Genomic DNA, 12,676 nt, shown 5'->3' with positions numbered 1-12,676 from the left:
CTGGGACGCACGGTTGACAAACTACGCTAAAAAATGTCGAATATTGCGGCCCTTTTTATGCCCAAACAAATATTTGGACAACGTTCTCAAAAAGAAGCAATACAACATTTTAAGGCATGGCAGCTTTCTCGTTAAATATTCGCTATGCGTTGTGTTGTTTTTAAACTGTTGCCATCATTTCTTTTTCACGGTTTTACTGTGAACAAGAAAAATTGTTTCTTCTTTTTTATGTATTTATTTTTATATATTTTACCAGTTTCCCGAAGAAATTACTGGACAGCATTCAAGCCAAGAAATAAATCAAGATTTTCCTTTTTATATCATAAACACAGCAAAATATTTATGTATGGTGTTCTTTGAAGATGTTGCTATGGGTGTAATGTAAATTGTACTCCTGTCTCATAAGTAGCGAACTACCGCCTCGTGTCTGCCGCTGATAAGCATCTTGTGCTTATGCGGCACGCAATGTGTAATACGTTGTGAGCTGCTGTAATAAAATGTATGTATGTATGCATGTAATATGTATGTGTTTTGTATGCAAGTATGTATATGTATGTATGTAATATGTATGTGTTTTTGTATGCAAGTATGTATGTAGGTATGTATGAATATGTGGTGCAGATGGCAGGGGGGGGTGGAGGCGGGCGTCCGCGGCTGCGCTTGGTTCGTTGCCTTGTTAAGCGCATACCCTGCTGCGCGCGGCACGTTGGAGGTAATCTGCGGCGGGTGTATCAGTTTAAAGGCGAGCCGAGATGGCTTGTCGCGTCACGTGCGCTGCCTTCCCGCGTGGCTAGTGTTGGAGGTCGCGTAATCTCACGTGTCGGACAGGCGTTGAAGCGAGGAGCAGTGCCAAGGGTTTGAATTCTGATGCCGACGTTCTTTGTCCTGCCAGCGTTTTTCACGTTTCACTTGACGGGCGTGACATTGTGTTTCCTAATTATATTAGTACGCGAATGTTTATTGAGACTTATGCTGAAGATAAAACTATGAACCTAGCTTTGTGTAGCTGTTTAATACTTTCTTCTCACAGTGAAATGCTTCACTCTTTGGGTGTAACTGTGGCATTGTTTATTACGAAAACTGCTGTTGATGCATGCACACTTAAATGAACTTACATAAGGGGATATGGCATTCCGCCTTTTTTTAAAGCAAATTTTGTCTCGGTGGAAGTAATAGTTGTTCCAAGATTGAGTACTAAATTCTGCAGCCGGCCTTTCGCGAAACATCCCGCTTTGATTATGGGGCATGCTATAATTTGGGATTTTAGAATGGCGAATAATTGCTGGAAGTTTAATGTGCACCTAAACCCTAGTAACACAGCGTTCCCTTTTCTTTCTTTTTTGTCCGCATTTCGCTCCTATTGAAATTCGGCCGCTGTGGCCGTGATTGAATGGACGATCTTGAATTCAGTAGTGCAACGCCATAGGTATTAAACTACCACCGCGGCGGGTATCACACTATAAAGTCTGCAATGTTTATCCAGAGAGTTAATATAACCAACTCTAAAGGACGAGCTCCTCGTAGCACTCATGCGTGAAAATAACCGGAAACTGCAAGGGCACCGCCATGTTGCTACCTTGCACCGGTGCGCACATGACGAGATGCAATTGAGACGAGACGGGCAATCAACGCGATATGAAGCTTCCCTCAGTTTAGTCGTGCGATCAAGTTCAGGCGCCTGATCACGCATTGTTTAACGCACCATAAAAATGAGATAAATATTTGATAAACGGCCATCCGATCTTTCTGCAGAATATACGCAAAGAGCTTTGCACATTGTCCATACGTACGTGCTCGTGCAAATCCTAGTTTAACATGATATTTTGAATATTTTTAGCCTGACAAGAATGAGAGGTAGCAACCTGGCGGCGCCTTTGCGGTTCTAAATTTTTTTCGCACAGATTTACTCCAATGCGTTGAGCGATAAAATCACTACGATGTCGTACCTTAGTGTGCTGTCAAGCTACGTACAGGATAAGAAGATGTGCTTTGCAAAGAAAAAGGAGAAGCCAAGCTTTTTTCAACAGCAGAGACGAAAATGTCCATATAAAAACATACGCTGCGGATATTTTACGTACATGTCTTGCATTTGCTCGGAACCCTTCGGGAACTCAAGAGAAACTCATTTAAAGATCCCAGGGCACTCATGGAGTTTGTGTAACATAAGAAGAGTGCGCCTTTCATTAGACTGCGGCTCCATTGGCACTCCTGTCCACAGTCCAGCATGAGTTATGCGTCACGCGAACGCCGTAGTATCGCCGAAAGTTTTCGCTCGAAGATGCGTGTGCTTGTACTCCTTGACTTGAACTATTTACGAAAGATAATCATTCCATTACAGAGTGGGTACCGCAAGGATATCCGCAAATGATTTGGTTGATGCTATCTTTAACAAGTTCATTGTCAAAGCACAGCTATCTGGTGTGAACTTCTCTGATATCAAAAATTGGGAGGACGCTTGAGCTTCGCTTTTAAGAGTGGAACGCGATAGCATTCAAAGATGGCACTCATGGTTCCCGACGGCTGCAGCTTATGCAACCGTAATGGTTACTGGCAAACACTGGCGGCGAACGCTATGCACGTACGCGAGCTTTCTGCTGGAAACGCGGCCACTTGCGTGGGCCGATCACGGAGATAGTGCACAACCGCGCCAATGAAATTGCATCATTTTCAGGTTTCCGTAGTTGTTTCACACTTTTAATATTTCAGTCTGAGAAGATTTAACATAAAAGGCATGCCGTGTGGGTGTTTTGTTTCATGACATTTGTTTGTGGATTGTCATTACACGAGGCCCTAAAAAACACGCGAATCAGCTGGTAGCTATCGCTGAGCACATGAATGACCTCGTGGAAAGCTTGCGACAGGATAACGCCTCTCTGATTGTGGAGAACACAGCGATAAAGGCACAACATGCGGCGCTGTCTCATAAAATGGCGCACATGGAGCAATATTCACGGACAAAGAAGGTCGAGATCAATGGAATCCCGGTAACGGAAGAATGTGCAGCAATCATGCAGGCTATAGGTGATAAGATTGCTTGCGAACAGGCACCCTCTGATCTTGACGTTGTTCACCATGTTGCGACCGTGAAAGCTGTCACAAAGAATCTGCTTGATCGCTTCTGCTCACGGACGAAAAAGGCCGAATTCGTGAGCAAGGCTCGGAAGGCTAAACTGGGCTTAGAAGACATCAGATTGTCTGGAGCCGCCAATAGCCCTGTCTACATTAACGACCACCTCACACCCGAAAACAAGGCTCTCTTTTCTCAGGCACTCTCCCTAAAAAGGTGAACAACTGGAAGTTCTTATAGACCGACAAGTGTCAGATCGAAGTCAGAAGGACTACAGAGAGCAAGGAGGTCATTTTAGACTTGTGTGTCATTAGTAGAGCATTAGTCATATAATAAGAAGCCAATAATCACAGCACAGGGAAAATTATGCATACTTAATTTTTGAAATAAAGAAATGATAAGCTAATGGAAATGAAAGTGGTTGGAAAAACAACTGGCTGCAGGTGGAACACCAGCCCATGTCTTCGCATTACGGATGCGGTGCTCTTACCAATTTAGTTACTGCGGCGCCGTTTTCCCATCCACTTTAGGAGTACTTAAGTTTATCTACTGGAACTAAACCTGGGAGTGGTAGCCAGTGCCACACCTCACGACCTTGACAGCGGATGTGGAACCTCCTTTTTTTGTCGCAGGCATCACATGTACGTGATCTTTTTGGCTGAATGTAACTGGTAAATAAACTCGCACATGCTACGTGAAGGCATCAATGCTGCCGGACTCGAGGTCTCAAAAAGATCACGTACACGTGACGCCTGCGACAAAAAAAGATGTTCCACATCCGCCGCCAAGGTCGTGAGGTGTGGCACTGGCTAACACATCCAGGTTTAATTCTAGTACATAAAAATAAATAGCCCAGAAAGTGGATGGGAAAACGGTGCCACGGCAGATGAGTTGGTAAGAGTATCGCATGCCTAATGAGAAGACGTGAGTTCGTGCCCCACCTGCGGCCAGTTGTAATTTCCTTCACTTTCATTTCTGTCAACTTATAATTTCTTTAATTCATTTAATAGGCACATGCTGTCCTTGATACCTTTGTTCACGTCCTACGATATCGCTAATAAAAATTGATCCCGCGGTCCCCTTTCTCCTCTGTTCTGTTAATTCCTGCTCCACTAAACTGCACATTTTTCTGTCACCGATCCAGATTAATGGCGATTTGTAGGGCGAAGCACTTAAATATGTGCTGCAAACATTACCTCCAGATAAATTTTTTGCTCAGAGCTGTACTTTTGGGTGGCCCAAAATGGGTATGCTGATGATTCAGCCTACTTAGTCGTAGAAACCGACATATTGCTACTGTGGTGGCAAATAGTTCTTCAAGGGACGTTGAAGACAAATGGAAATTGGCATTTATTTGCAAATTACTGTGTGGTGTAATTACAAAGAGACTAAATGGTGGTTTTATAAGCTAGAAAAGACCAAGAAACAATGTACGCGTGTTGTCATCACTGGCTTAATTGTTTCGTAAGCAGACTGCAGTGCATTGTCCCGTCAGGTCTATGGGCGCTGTTCACAGAGGCCGCTACGCCTCAAGTTACTTCAAAATGTGTGTCATGGAGTCCTTTCCAGTATACGAATCACAAGTTAGACTTAACGGTCAGGAAAATATTTATATTTGACCTTCCTTTTGCTGCCACACAAACGCCAACAAATTGGGAAAGCGCCACACCTCTTACATGGAGTTGTTTTAGTATCCCTTTAGTACCCAGCACCCAGTATTTTAGTATCCCTTTACACTAGGCTCGTTAAAATCTGATTCAAGTGATCATTTAGGAAACATTCATTTTGGCTTGAAAGTTGCTAGTTTTGTACTGAACACTAAAGATTACTGAAATATGGGCTTGAAAGGAATGAAATTTCGGGGTGGATGGGGACAGCAATCTTGTAGTCCTTTATTATTCCTTAGAAGAAAATAGATATTTTCAATGTACAAATTGTAACGAAATTCTATCCTTGCTTCAGGACCATTGCAGGTGTCAATCCTGGCAGGGGAACGAAGATAGAGCGCACAAAGAAAAAGCAACACTGCTTCTCTCCAATAGTTGCTTCCCTCATCACATCGTTGCAAGATTTCGCCTTTTAACTGTTCTAAAACTTCAGAACTTTTTCATTACACAGTTAGAAACTGACCGACTATATTTCTACTACATCGGGCTCTTCTGTAAGTGTTTCAACATATACAACATCGTCATTTCTTTTCATGGTTCCACTGAAGAATAGTCTATGGTCTATAGTTTCATGGCTACACTGAATATTCTATTTCATGCCTTATGCCTTCTTGCTTTTATCTCACTGGTTCACGCAGTACTAGTACCAAGCAAGGCACAATTTACTAATTTGCACAATTTTTCTTATTTGTATTTTTGGCATTAGTTTCATGACCGGTTGTATTCATTGTAATACTACTTTCTGTACTGTACTAGGCACGAGCCGGTTGCCTATGAACCAAAACGTGCCGGAAGAAATATTCGGAACTAGATGAGGCATGTGTATGCTGTAGCAAAGATCCGGTGACCACTCAGCACATCTTAGTGGAACGCCTTCGCGTTCCATTAAGTGAGAACATGAAGTGAGAACATTAAGTGAGAACAGTAGGCAACGAACACCTTCCAGAAGCGCTTGGGTTTAAAGTGGGTGGAAGCATCAACAGGTCAACAGTACAAAAAGCGAGTGACGTTTAGAGAATTGGTGGAAGAAAAGCTGGGAACAGGTTTATACAACCTCATTTGATCTCTTACAGTCATAGGTAGCGATGCAAGGTAGATCTCGAGGAAGACAAAGATCAATGAGATGTATACAAAAAAAGTTTGATAAAAGACATGTATAGCATATCTGAATAAATCAAGCAGGCTAGCTGCCTATTTTCTCACCGCCCCGTTCCAAAATTGATGCCATTAAATCATCGTAATCATCATCGAAGTAAAGCCCCTAACATTAATTTGAGGCAGTGGAAGTTGAATGTGGGATGCTGGGAGTAGGGTAGGAGGGTGACCCGAATTGGAGGAAGGGCTCACACATGAAATTGTGGGAGTTGGGCGCAGCGGTTGGTGGCACCGGAGCTGAAACAACGCAGTTTCGCCATGTACGCACTCACCGTCGCTTCGGACATAGCTATGATGTTTGGTAGCTTCAGAGGTGCTCTATACGCTGTGCAGCAGCAAGCATGTTGCGTGCCTGCTCTTGCTGTAATTGCCTCGCCCTTCGAGCAAAACTGTAATTAACAAGAGAGTGTGTACATTTATGGACGAAAGCCATATTGCTACTTCGACCATTTCTATGTGCCAAATTTTTAATTTGGTGATTTCACTTTAGCCTTATATTTCAAAGTTTGCGCTTGTTTTGTCTGCATACATTATCTTTACTTCTTTACTGAAATGGAGATAAAGTGCTTTTGTGTGCACATCGCGTTAAATTTTGCAAATTTCCTTCTTTGCTACTTGCTGTATCTAGGAGAAAGGAGGAGGGCAGTTAAACTGTCTCTTAGCTTCCTGAGTCTCCTGTTTTGTTCAGAAATGTTCATGTCATGGAATTGTACAGATAAAGAAAACACTGAATTTCGTGAATTATTACCATTGGCCTTTGAAATGGTGGTTGGAAAAAGTTGAATAAACATTATCTTTGCTGAACTATAATAATACTTGAACATCAAGTCCATCATAAACATGTTTTAGATGCACAGTCATATCGATGAATTGCAGCCTTGTTGATACAACCAGCTCGGCGTAGGGGTCCATCATTTGCGCTTTCTCTAAACTGTGCATTTCCATGGGGAAAACATGTCGAAAGGTACATTATCTTCAGAGGTCGGCCGTAGGTATGGCATGGTATAAGCGTTGATTTCAAAGGATTTTTTTAGAGTCCGTTCGAGGTCATCTCAAAATACGCTGGCGTCTTTACAGCTAGCAAAACATTGTTCAATTGTCTTTGGCAGATCACAAAGATAACAGTGAACAGAAGAGACAAAGATACTCTTTTTCAGTAGATATGTTTTCACCAGTAAGGTTTCACTATTGAGTTTGAAGGAGAATGTTTTACAGCATGGGGATATACTGGGTGTAAGAAGAGTCACAAAATTTTTAAAAATTTCCTGTGGCAGGTAGCATAATTCTTATCATTCAGCTTGGTTATTCGAAAAGACCGAAATTATTGGCACGAGAAATCGAAACACATATTCAAATAATTAAAAAAAATTTTACTAACGTAAAAGTTAACACCCTTTATACATTTTAGGAATTCGCTTTAGTAAATTGTGACCTAGCCAATCAACGTATAGCGACCAGTGTAATGGAGGCGGAAATAGCATGGACACTAAATCCTTGTATAACGTTTTACGCTCCGCGGAGCACTAGTATTCAGTGGAAAACGGAACTCTCAGGAAACCAACTGCCAAGTAAACTTCTTGAATGAACCCCCAGGAGCATAAACGTGTAGAAATCACGTTTATGCTCCTAACCACTAAATCAGGTAAAGCACTGAAAAAGTTGCAGTTTCGCCCGAAAGGCGAAGCATCAATTGCGATATCAAATTAGTAGAGATCTGTTCGCTTACTGAGATTCGCTTACTAACTGAATTAACAAGCATTTTGTCAGCGCGCACAAGCAAACATGAATAGATCACACTCGATGTTTGCAGACAACCGCTGTCAAAACGCGGGTGGTAGAAAGCTTGGCAGCAGCAGTGAGTGAAGGTTCGTGCGGTCTATCGCTTCAACGGAAACTGACCGGCGAAATCCTAGCGCATACAAAGGTAGGAGCCGTGTGCGGATCACTTTCAAGATAGGGTGCGCGTTACCGCCCACAGCCGCGCAAAGTACAAGTACGCACTTTGCTGACAGAGCAGAATCCGCACCCCCTCTCTCCCGTTTTCCTTCTTTCGCGTGCAAGAGTTCGTCGCCAGTTCCCCTTGCGCCCGGTCGCAAAATACCCAGTTGGTGCCACAGCACAGCGTCGCCACCCTCCCTCCTTTCCATCCCCCACGGCCTTTCGCGCGACGGAATACGTCGCGTTTGCTCTCCGCCATGCGTTCGGTCTCCGTGAAAGGGCGCGTTCCTCGCGTGCTTTCACTCGCACATACAGCATACGGCGCGCGGGGACGATGAGGTCGGCGTCGCCGTGAGATTCCCCGCGCGCGGGGACGGCGCGCGGGGAACCTCACGGCGACGCCGACGGCAGACATCCGCTTGGAGTGTACATATAATTGCTTTCACAATAAATGTGCGATGCATGAATTACGAAATCATAGGATGCGAAGTATCGCGAAAAAAATAAGAAACGATTCACACATTATATGTACTAAGCCCAGCCCGCCCTCAGTAACTGGCCTAAAGAAATCGTCTCGCCTCATGCGCTCAACAGTGGAAGACCATGCGAAAGTTGCAAAAATTCGATGAAAGCGTTGGATGTAGAGCCTGGTACAATAAATAACTTCCAATTCGTAGTCATTTTTTGTTGCCAGCTACTCATTGCAGGCTTCGGCTTTTCCATAAATAGAAAGCCGGCATGGAACGAATGTCGTAGCGTAACTTAGCATAGCCGAAACCCGTTCTTTCCAGTAGTGTGCGCTTAATTTAAACGCGTCTAGTGCACTAAAAATATTTGGAGGAAGGTTAAATTTCACAAAAAAAGAATGGGGACCAGCCGAAGGTACACGCAATACACCACGAGTGCAGACTGCCAACTGTTTATTCTTGTCAATGAAAGCATAGATTTTTCTTCCAAGAATCCAAGCACGAGACCGCATTGTCACTCACACATGTGCCGATAACATAAGATAATTCTGCAGACTAAATATGTAACACTGCTGGCACCTAATGAACCGTAACGTTCGCGATCTATGCTACGCAAGTTTTTGCGATTATTTATGCTACACAAAGCAACAAAGACGGCATATGTCTCGTAACAGTAACCGCAAAAGATAATAGATCATAGCAAATGAAGATCAGAGAAAGAATTCGTGTAGCACAGATCGGTGTGCGTTGCAGTTTTATTCGGTGCAAACAGTGTCACACAGTTAGTATGCAGAATTCTCTTATGGTACCGGCACAAATGTGAGTGATGATGTGGTCACGCGCCTGTGTTCTTGCTTGAAATTGCTTACGAAGAATAATTTTATTTATTTATCTATTTATTATTTATTTTCAATACTGCTGCTCTCCTTCGAGAGCGTAGCAGTTTGACACTTGGTAGTCGGCACTCGTGGTGTATTGTGTGTTCCTTGCGCTTGTCCTCGTTTTATTCGAGCACTTTAAACTTCCTCGAAGTATAAACCAACACGCCCGAAAGAACGTTCTACTCCAAGATACTTTGGCGGAACATCAGTCCACTCAATGCCTGCAAACTGTTCTGGCTTATAGCACCATGAGCGAAACCTTTAAGCCTGAACTTTTCAAGAAGTTCATTCGTGCTCCTGATACGTTGCCAAATTTCTCTATTGTCAATACTGCCTTTTCAACATTGGGCTTATCCGTGCAGAAGAACGCTAGATCATCTGTATAAGCTGACACCTTTACTTCATTACCTAGTACATATTTAAGCCATGGATGTAACGACCTAATTACCCATAGCGGTTTCAGGTAAAGGCAGAAAAGTTGGAGAAAGATCGGTCATCCTTGTTTTAGCGAAGAATAAATAGAAACGGGTCCGGAAAGATGATCAATAATAACTAGCGAGCAGAGCAATGGGTGCCGCATTCCTTACGCCTTTAAGCACAGCGGAGCCAACATTGGCGTGTTCCAGCGCCTCCTTTTTACAATGACAGCTAGATGCGGCCGATCTGACGGTTCACTACCCTCTCCAATTACCCTTTCCTACTCTCTCCCGTCAGCTAGCGCTCGCGCCTGCTTTACGGTCGTGGTCCCTAAAGCCCCTTGATCTTGAAAGTAGCGACACTCTCCCCCGCGCGCGCGCTTTCCTCCTGAATTCTCCTCGAATTTTTCCCCTTCCCGGGCCAGCGCGGTGCGCACTGAACCCTCCAGTGGCTCGCTCCAGTCACATGAGCTTCCATGCGCTTGCTTGCTTACTGGGCCTTTTGAAGCGTTGTATGGGAATTTATCCCATGTGAAACTGTCATGATGAAAGTACGCTTCCAAGAGAACGTCGTGACTTCTTTTTTGAAGACGCTTCGATAAATGCAAGTGGAAGCACTCCGAAAAAATGAGTACCAAGCAGTGGCTGAGCGGTTTGCCTGTGACGCCACTTGGGCTGTCCGTAACGCGGAGGTGTATTGAGCGCATATAATGTGAGCAACGTAGAATATGCACGAGAATTTGTTTCATATTCGTGGCCGTTAGAAAGCTGAAAGAACGTAACCAAGAAGAAATGTTTGCTTAACTAAAGTGAATTCACCGAAAGTAGTGGGCCAAAAGTCTTTATTCCAATGCCACTGTGCGAAACAGATGCTGTGTTTGCGAGAGAGCCAATATAGAACTTCATAAGCCTATATGCAGGAAAGAGGATGATTGTTTGGTTTAATTCAACAAAACAATTCCTATTCGGACTTTTTTTCACGATGAAAATCGCTACCAGCGTTTTATAACTGATGGCACAGAACCACAGAATGATCTAGGCGGCGTCGAAGGTTGCGGACCGGACCGGTAGGTGTTTCGAAAAAAGTGCCGCGTTAACTACGGCATACATGGCAAATAAAGTGTAATATTCTCCGTATTTCAGCGCTGTATGTGTGTATTACTTCGTTAATCCCTGTTCCACATGATTGTCTCATTTCTAACAACTGTATTTCGCCGTCCATTGTGTTTAATTATGTAATAAGGGTACGAGGACCAATGCTATAATTAATAAGTATAACATCATTGAATTGTGCCTTTCGTGTTTTTGAGCATTTCTTGCTAACTTCGCACCTCTTTGGCGGGAGGTTTCTTTCTTTGGTCCCGGCCAATCTCAGAACAAATAAGAAACTGCGTTGGGCTTCAATTTTTCCTTTCCATAGGCTTGCAATACTTCCGGCTAAAATTGATCGTTCATAAAATGGAGCTGAAACATGACAGTGATCTCCGAGTATACGCATGGTAAAAAGCAAATTTCTTCCATTTGAATTTTTTTGCACCCTTGGAAAGGAAGACAGCACAATCAGGCAGATTATTATTGTACATGTAACTAAAAGGAAACGCCACTTGTCTATGTATACGTATATTGGGGTTCATGCCTTCGCAAGTGTACGTTAAAGAAATAAAAAAAAATGGTCGCCGTGTTGAAACTTTGTAATGATACAAGCAGCACGGAATAAATACAAAAGACTTCCTTGGCTTCACAAGTATCAGGGGCAAGGATCACACATACACACAAACACAGACACACGCGCACACATGCACACACACACACGCATATACACACAGCCGGCACGCATGGACATACGTGCGCGCACACACACACAATATTGAAACCAACGAAGAGTGCGGCGATGCAAAGCGCACTAACATATCCATGCACCTTCACCCACAAATATAAGGAAAGCTATAAGATTCACCTCGCAAAGAAGGACATGCTTAGAAGAGGCGAAATCCTTACTCCCGATGTTATTGAGCCACAGCTCCGGCGCACAACATTCCGTTCTCCTCGGGGGAAAATCAAATAATGCTAGCCCTTTCTCTGACCTGCTGCTGCATTGAAACGCGCAGCAGCAAGGCGTTTCCTCGGAGGTCGAAGTTCGAATTCCTACGGAAAGAGGGAAAACTCTAGGAAACACACGTTTGGAGCGGCAGGGCGACCACCGCTTGGAAGGCGCATGACGGGCGGGAGCTTTAATGGCACGAACGTACAAAACCATATATGGTCGTCACATATCCTCATATCAAACCCAAATCAGGCCGTCTGGCGAAACTAACAGTCGAACTGAGAAGCGGTTCTAAAGTTCGTCGATGGCTCTTTAGCTCTCGACGTCAGCATGCCGCAAATGAGGAATCGTGGCGCCTCTCTGTCGCGCTGCTGCTGGTTCTATAAAACGGCCTGCGCACTCACCGCAAATGCCGCTTGCCTCGCGCGTCGGTGCAAGTTCTTTCCAACTTGTGCGGATCATTGTCTATAGTCAGTGAGCCGACCTTTTGCTACTCGCCATGTACGTATAATAAAATAATATGCAATGCTATAGTTCAAACAATCTTATATATATATATATATATATATATATATATATATAACCCTGTGTGCCGAACATTCTTTCGATTAAGTGCGAAAATAGCAGTTGGACAAGGACAATTGTTCATCGGCCAAACAGACATGGCATTTTGATTCTGCATCGACCAGGTGCTACACGCTAATAGAGCGCAGGCTAACAAACATAGACATGCAACTGAAAGATAAGTACAGGTCCCATTTAGCAAAAGTGACAGACCAGTTTCAGCACAGTAGCGACAGCTGTGACTTGCTTTCATTTGCTTAATTTATGGGGTGTATTTTTTTTCAGCCAGGTAGAACCTGCTTGCATTTTTTGGCATGGGATCAACAAAACTGAGTATTAAGACTGAAGATTTATCCGCTTCTCCATAAAATTAACTACCAGACTCGAGTGGATAGTCATATTTTGCTAACTAACGGTGCTACGCCATGTTTAGCGCGCACGTTGCTTATATTGGAATTAAACATACAGTTCCTCAGC

Source organism: Dermacentor silvarum, chromosome 7, assembly GCF_013339745.2.
Source record: "Dermacentor silvarum isolate Dsil-2018 chromosome 7, BIME_Dsil_1.4, whole genome shotgun sequence".
NCBI lineage: Eukaryota > Metazoa > Arthropoda > Arachnida > Ixodida > Ixodidae > Dermacentor > Dermacentor silvarum.
This window is presented reverse-complemented; position numbering follows the sequence as displayed.